The sequence below is a fragment of the Triticum aestivum genome, chromosome 5D (assembly GCF_018294505.1).
Source record: "Triticum aestivum cultivar Chinese Spring chromosome 5D, IWGSC CS RefSeq v2.1, whole genome shotgun sequence".
Taxonomy (NCBI): domain Eukaryota; kingdom Viridiplantae; phylum Streptophyta; class Magnoliopsida; order Poales; family Poaceae; genus Triticum; species Triticum aestivum.
In genome coordinates this window covers 331,362,871-331,371,114 of record NC_057808.1, presented here as the reverse complement: position 1 = coordinate 331,371,114, position 8,244 = coordinate 331,362,871, and positions in this window count along the sequence as shown.

Genomic DNA, 8,244 nt, shown 5'->3' with positions numbered 1-8,244 from the left:
CGAAGAAAAGGCAAAGGTGGAGTGGGGGAGAGGAAAACAAGAGGCAAATGGCAAATAATTTAATGCGAGGGATAAGAGTTTGTGATGGGTACTTGGTATGTCTTGACTTGAGCGTAGATCTCCCCGGCAAATCCGCCAGAAATTGCTAGTTGACAGGAGATAAAATCTTGACTTGACTTGGCGCAAATCTCCCCAGCAACGGTGCCAGAAATCCTTCTTACTACCTCTTGAGCATGCGTTGGTTTTTTCCTTGAAGAGGAAAGGGTGATGCAGCAAAGTAGCATAAGTATTTCCCTCAGTTTTTGAGAACCAAGGTATCAATCCAGTAGGAGACTACACACAAATCGCCTAGTACCTGCACAAACAATCAAGAACCTTGCAACCAACGCGATAAAGGGGTTGTCAATCCCTTCACGGCCACTTGCAAAAGTGGGATCTGATAGAGATAATAAGATAAATATTTTTGGTATTTTTGTTGTATAGATTGAAAAATAAAGATTGCAAAATAAATAGTAAACTAGAATTGTAGATTGGAAACTTATATGATGTAAAGTAGACCCGGGGGCCACAGGTTTCACTAGTGGCTTCTCTCATGATAGCATGTATTACGGTGGGTGAACAAATTACTGCCGAGCAATTGATAGAAAAGTGCATAATTATGATGATATCTAAGGCAGTGATCATGAATATAGGCATCACGTCCGTGTTAAGTAGACCAAACGATTCTGCATCTACTACTATTACTCCACACATCGACCGCTATCCAGCATGCATCTAGAGTATTAAGTTCATAAGAACGGAGTAACGCGTTAGGCAAGATGACATGATGTAGAGGGATAAACTCAAGCAATATGATAAAAACCCCATCTTTTTATCCTCGATGGCAACAATACAATACGTGTCGTTTCCCTTTCTGTCACTGGGATCGAGCACCGCAAGATTGAACCCAAAGCTAAGCACTTCTCCCATTGCAAGAAAGATCAATCTAGTAGGCCAAACTAAACTGATAATTCGAAGAGACTTGCAAAGATATCAAATCATGCATATAAGAATTCAGAGAAGAACCAAATAATATTCATAGATAATCAAGTTCATAAACCCACAATTCATCGGATCTCGGCAAACACACCGCAAAAGAGTATTATGTAGGAGATATGCCCTAGAGGCAATAATAAATGATATTATTTATCTCCGAGTTCATAATTATGTTTATGTTCCATGCTATAACTGCAATGATTCTCGAGTCTGCAATATCCACGAGGCTCGGAGGAAGACTCAAATGCACGTGTGGAATAATAAACGGTAAGAAGTATTCCTAGTCTGGCCTCTAAGACTAGCTCAAGTGTTGCATGATGATTCTGTTTTCCTGGTCATGGGCATGTCTATGCCAGCAACTTTGACGGCACAATGTTAAGAGAACATTTGTGTTGAATCGACCCGGATTGATGTTATGCTATGAGATTCATTCGTCACAAGTTTATTGGTACATAACACAGAGATGGTTAACTTTTGCATGATTCCTTAGACCATGAGAGTATCGAGTTTCTTCATGCTTGCTTCATGAACTTTGGGGTTTGTTAAATGTCATCCGTAAATGGGTGGCTATTACGGCGGCTTACGGGTTCATGGAAAAGTGTGTCAAGTAACTTGATAGCTCAAGATTGGGATTTGCTCCTCCGACGATGGAGAGATATCTCTGGGCCCTCTCGGTGTTACGGTATCCATCATCGTCTGGCCAGACACTTTGTGATTTGATCACGGGGATGCCGGAATACGATAACGAGAAAAGAGAACAATACCGGTAACGAGGTAACTAGCATAGTGGACAAGTTGTTGATCCACAGGAATGCCAACATGTCTCACCTCGGGTATTTATAACATATCGCGAAGCAACAGGAATAGCACACGGCAACTGGAGGTTCACTCGAATATTTATTCGTGTGGGTATAGGGGTCAATATGGGTGTCCACGGCTCCGATGTTGATCATTGATCGGAAGGGGTTCCGCGTCATGTCTATACTTCACCGAACCTATAGGGTCACACGCTTAAGGGTCATCTATCTGCTGAATACTAGACAGGGAGTCTGAGAGAAAATCACCGAAAAAGTTTCGGACACCGAAAAGTTTCAGACAGCGGAATCGTACCGCAGAGAGAGGTCATCGGATAAGTTTCGATGATACCGAAAAGTTGTTTCGGGATACACCGTTAAGTCAAATTGGTTTTGGCACATGCCTGATAATTCTTGGAGGATGCCAGAATCATCCTGGAAGCTTTTTGGAATTTTCTGAGATAAAAACCAGAAATGTTCTGGAGCTGCCGGAGCCACTTCAGATGCGTTTCGCAGATGAAAATCACTAAAACCGGAATTGTTTCGGAACGCGTTGAAAATCATTTTAGTGGGTACTGGAAATGTTCTTAGCCCACATAAATATTTTCAGTTCGATCAGACGCTGAAAAATGTCGTCGTGAATAGTGAAAATCAGCTTTATGGTTACTTTATGGAAAGCCACCTTTTGGGGCTTTGCTCCAAAAGATCTTGGGGATTACATGGATGGATAGGAGCCATTTTTTGGGCCCCTCATGGGGGTGTGGCCGGCCACATGGGGTATCCCCCCTTGGGGACCCTCTTGTTCCTTGGTTTCACTCCTAGATCCTTGTGGAAGGACTTCATTCATGTGCATTTTGGGTTTTTTGTGAAACTACCCTACCCCCTTGGGATTTCCTATAAATAGAGGTGGAGGGGCAGCCCTCCACACTCATCCCTTGCTCTCATACACATGCCATGCATTATCTGGCTTCTTCTCTCCCTCCCACGAAAAGAGTTTCGTAGAGCCATAAGGTTGTCTGGGTTCCGGCAGGAACTAGTTCTGGACGGCGAAGCCCTGCCGGATAGATGACACCGTATGTGTGCAACTCTGTAGAGAGATCGTAGTTTCCGTCTTAGTTCGTGAGTGCCTCCCGAACGGCTTTCCGTGTGACCGTCCGAGTTTCGAAGGTCCTCCCGAAGGGCTGTCCGAGTGACCGTTCGAGTTTCGAAGGTCCTCCCGAAGGGCTGTCCGCGACACCGTCCGAGGGGCTGTTCGACCGCCTCCCGGAGGGCTGTCTGAGGAGCAGATGAGGGTATACATCCTCGCGGTTGGGAGGTTGTAAATCCTAGCTGCGGGGATCTGCACCGCCGATCGTCATCGACTCTACTTCCCGCTACGCTACGAGTCGGTAACGAAAAAGATCAAACCATGTATGCAGTCTCCATAGTGGTCCTGGGCTGGTGCATAGGTCGGAAATTTTTTGTTTTCTGTCGCGTTCCCCTTCATATTACATCGGATAGATCTCCAAGAACATCGAGAAGAACTTTGTATTGAGATCCAAAGAGAGAGAAGAAGCCATCTAGCTAATAACTATGGACCCGAAGGTGTGACGCCCTCGATTCAATCGTACACTAATCATACACGCAAATGTGTACGATCAAGATCAAGGACTCACGGGAAGATATCACAACACAACTCTAGACACAAATTAAAATAATACAAGCTTTATATTACAAGCCAGGGGCCTCGAGGGCTCGAATACATCAGCTCGAATACACAAGAGTCAGTGGAAGCAACAATATCTGAGTATAGACATGAGTTAAACAAGTGTTCCTTAAGAAGGACATCACAAAAGCACCTACGATCGAAAAGGCAAGGCCTCCTGCCTGGGAGCCTCCTAACTACTCCTGGTCATCGACGGTCTCCACGTAGTAGTAGGCATCAACGGTGGCATCTGGCTCCTGGGCTCCAACATCTGGTTGCATCAACCGGAAATAAGAAGAAAGGGGGAAAAGGGGGAGCAAAGCAACCGTGAGTACTCATCCAAAGTACTCGCAAGCAAGGATCTACACTACATATGCAACATCATCAAAGAGGGGCTTTATATCTGGAGTGGACTGCAGAAATGCCAGAATAGAGAGAAGGCCTAGTCCTATCGAAGACTAACATCTTCTGGAAACCACCATCTTGCAGCAACAAGTGGAGTAGAGTAGCATAAAGTAAAGTAGTATAAGTGTTATCAACCTCGGCCAGAGATCCTTTCTCGACTCCCTGCGAGAAAGCAATCCCAGAGCCATACTATCCAGTTCTCATCTCATATCCAAGTCTCATCTCAAGTATCCAGTAAAAAAGTCAGATGGTCGCGGCTAGGATGGGGTCATGGCGACGGGCGCGCTCGGGACTGAGCGAGAGGAGAGGGGAGAGGTGGATCTGAGGGGCGAGGGAGAGCGAGGTGAGTGGGAGAGGGAACCGAGGAGGCGTGGGCGTGGCGGCCTTATCCTCCCCGCGGCGCCTGTAGCTGCATGGCCGGCGAGGTGGTGCGATCGGAGCACGCCCGACGCGGCTCGGGTCAGGGCTACAGGGGAAGAAGGCGACCGGTGGGGGGGGGACGTTGGGCCGACTTGGGTGGGCCAAGGCCCAACGAAGGCGGGGGGGGCGCTCTCTCTCTCCTCTGACTTTTTTCCCTTTTCCTTTTCCTTTTGTTTTCTTTTATTTGCTCAATTTTGCATTTTTCTTTTAGTACCAAATGAGTTTTGTTTTGAACAAAACTTGGCACATAAAACTAACACAATACCTTGAGATGGAACAAAAAATTTGGGTCAAAAGGAGTTGCCTAATCAATTTTAGAAATTGAAAAGGCCAATTTAAATGCTGCTGGAGCACTGTACTAATTCCCATGGGCATTTTGGGAATTTAGAAGAGGTTGGATTCAACATGACAGTGATCAGGGAAATTTATAGGATAAGGTGAACATTTAGTTTTTCTGCTCAAAGAAAATAATTTATTCGACCTATTTTAAATTTGAAAAAAGGCTTTGATTTTTGGACAAGTGGCAAAGCTGTATAGTAATCATGATGACATGGCCACCATTAGGGGGAGATTACTGTAGCATGATTCTCGGGGTGTTGCAAATCTCCTCCACTACAAGAAATCTCGTCCCGAGATTTAAGTGGGGAAGTAAAGAGTAACTTCGGGAGAACTGACCCTTATAGGGTTAATTATCTGGTGAACAATTCAGGGAATGAGGCAGAAGTATCTCTCGAGTTGAAACTTAATAAAACATCAAGAGCAAAGTATGAAGGTACAATAGGAAGTTTCAACTGAATGAACAACGATTGATACTTGAACAGAGTGTGAGAAAGTGGGTTCAGAGTATCGGGAATAGATCATCTCTCGGATGGTGGCTTGTGACATGATATGAAGCCAAGTGTAAAGAATATTTCGGCATCAAGGTTGTACAGGAGAGTCAAGTTTCGATCCTGTGGAACTGTGGGTTATGGGCCCACCATGTGGGTAATAAGTAGGAAGGCATTGACATCTTGCATAGTCATGATAGCAAGGCATGTCAGAGAATAACCTATTAGTTATGTTGGCAACAATGTTGGTACCAAGGGCGAGGGACAGAGAGAACTACTTTCCTGCTCGTTGAACGAGGCAGACCAATAGGCAAAGTTCTCGTCCATCGGTGGTTACCTGAATGTCAACAGCAATAATAACAAGGTCTTACTGACAAATTGTGCACCGAGCTGTTATCATAAGAGGGAACTATTACTGCTTAGATCTCGTAAACCACCAGAAAGGTTAAAAAAAACAATGGAAAAGAAAAGGTGATCATTGGATTAATCAGAACATTGGAAAGGAAAATGTGTTTACACACAAGGATTGGGAGTATATCCTTCCCAAGGGGAAGCGGAGCAGGATATACATGATATGACAGCAATTTCAAAAGCATTTAGATAAGGGGGGCGAGGGAAGAATCATGATATTACCCATACAACGGTGTTTGGATAATAGATCAAGAAACATTCGACAATGTGCTTCCAATGTTCTTGTTGATATTCGGAATACCTCAGTCATGCTTCGAGGTAGAATTAACATGGTGTTCCAAGTAGGGGGTTGGAGTAGAGGTTCACAAGAAATACTCAAGAACAATTGCAGGAATAGCAAGGAGTCCAAGGTATAACCAAGACATGATCAAACATGTGTTGGAAAGAAGACAAGGGGGGGGGGGGTAGTCGATGTTAACTCAAATCATCGTAGGTCAAGGATGGTATTTCTCATCATGAATTTAATTAATATCCTGGAATAGCTCAGAATGTTGATGATCATCACGACATATTTGTCGAGAGGATCTACGAAGATGCCATCGAGGAGCGACGACATCAAGCAACAGGAAGGATGAAGCAAAAGGCTATTGGAACCACGAATATGACACAAACTCGAAATCAAGCTTGTTGCTCAAGGCAAAATGATATGACGAGGAAGATCGACGTAAGTTTAGCTCGTCTCTGAAAATTGTGCTCCGGGAGGAAGGACCAGGTAGCACAGTTAAAATTTAGCATGATAATGATATAGCCGATAATGCTAGGAATGACTTGAATGATTATTAAACTCGTAAGCGATGAAAATTACTTAGAGTTATAGAATCGGAGTGCGGAATCGATTCAACCGATTCACTTATCGGTGTCCTTGAGTGATTAATAACTTAGATCCTGGGGAAATCTGAAATCGGTGAGAAGCAATACTAGATGAAGACTCATAGGAAGCAATACGGTTCTTTGATATTCTCGAGGTACCGGAGGGTAATACTCGAAGGAAGATCAAAAATAGAGGTTGCAGAGATGCATTGATCTGCAGAAGACAAGTGCTTTAACTTGTCCGAGAAATGGATCTAAAGGGGAACAATCATGGTCAGAACCACGGTTGCAAAGGACCAAACATAGATATTAGATGAACTTATAATAAGGGGATTATTATTATCACAAGAAGCTTCCATGATAGGTTCCACATTAGGTCCATGGGCATGAACACAAAGTTCAGGGTCGACTCCCACTTCTTCAATGCATATCATTTCATTTACTTCTCGCTTTCGATGAAGTTGTAGTGTTGAAATGTTATCTGGCAAAACACCAGAAGAGTAAGACTCGTTAAAACTCTCGGGTTCAAACGGATTATGGGAGGCATAGGTTCAACCCATAGGGGCATCTTAGGAACCTATTCCACAGACTTCAGAAGTAGACAACACAAGCTCGAAAGCAGAGCATGGTTGACAAAAGGAGAGGATACAATTACCAAAGGCATTATGTATTTGGGAAAGAACTTCACGAGGTTCTTTGAATATGAAGGACACTCTCGGATGATAATCCAATAATGGATCCGACGATCCATAATGGAGCTGATGTGAGTATTGGTACTCAATCAGAGGAAGAAAGAATGCAAGGGCATCGGATTCTAGAACATCTGAACAATTCGATGCTTAGATAACAGAGGAATTATGATTTCCAAAACGAAAGATCAGAAGCATACGCTCTGATCAAGGATGGATAAGTTGAATAGACGAGGGGCACAATCGACGGCAAATAGATTAGTCGAGAACCAGCTCTTGTTCAAAATGATGTCTGAGCCAGAAAGATAATTTAAAAGGATCAACCGATGATTGCGTGCATTCGCACACATGTTGAATCAATAGGATCAAAATGACGGTGTCAAAGGATACTAATGAATATTGCTAAACATATGGGAAGCATCCATAATGCAAGCAGACAAGTATTTGCAGAGCAATAGTTTGAAGAGGATTCTCGGAAGATCGGATAGTATTTACAAGTATTTTGAAAGGCATATGAACAACTGGGGATGAGCGGACCCTGGTTAAGTGAATTATCCTTAGTGCAAAAAGAAGCTGCAAAGCAGAAGGCACAAGGATTCTCGGAACAACGGAGAGTGCTAGGGGTATCTTGTAACAACATGAGCAACTGGGGATGAAGGTACAAGCGGCAAGGAGGTTGTTCACGAGGATTATCGGTGGTCAGGAACTGTAAGGCAGTGGGCACAGAGTCTCGAGAAACATCGAGGAGTATCTGCAGAATCTTCTGGCGAAGCAAGTGATCATCGGTAATGTCGGGGCTCTCCAGGAGGAAGTGGTTACGAGAACCTAATGTCAGAGTTAGTAAAATGTTTAACCTGAATAGAAGAGAGATCAGAATCCGAGAGTATAGATGAGGAATAAAAGATCCTAATACCACCCAATGGCGAAGTGGGACCGTAAGACACACAACCAAGTTAGTAAAACAATTTTGGACAACTAGACTCAACTTCGGCCAAGGAGTTGGAAAGGGGGCTACCTATAGGCAGTCGGCTCTGATACCAACTTGTGACGCCCTCGATTCAATCGTACACTAATCATACACGCAAATGTATACGATCAAGATCAAGGAC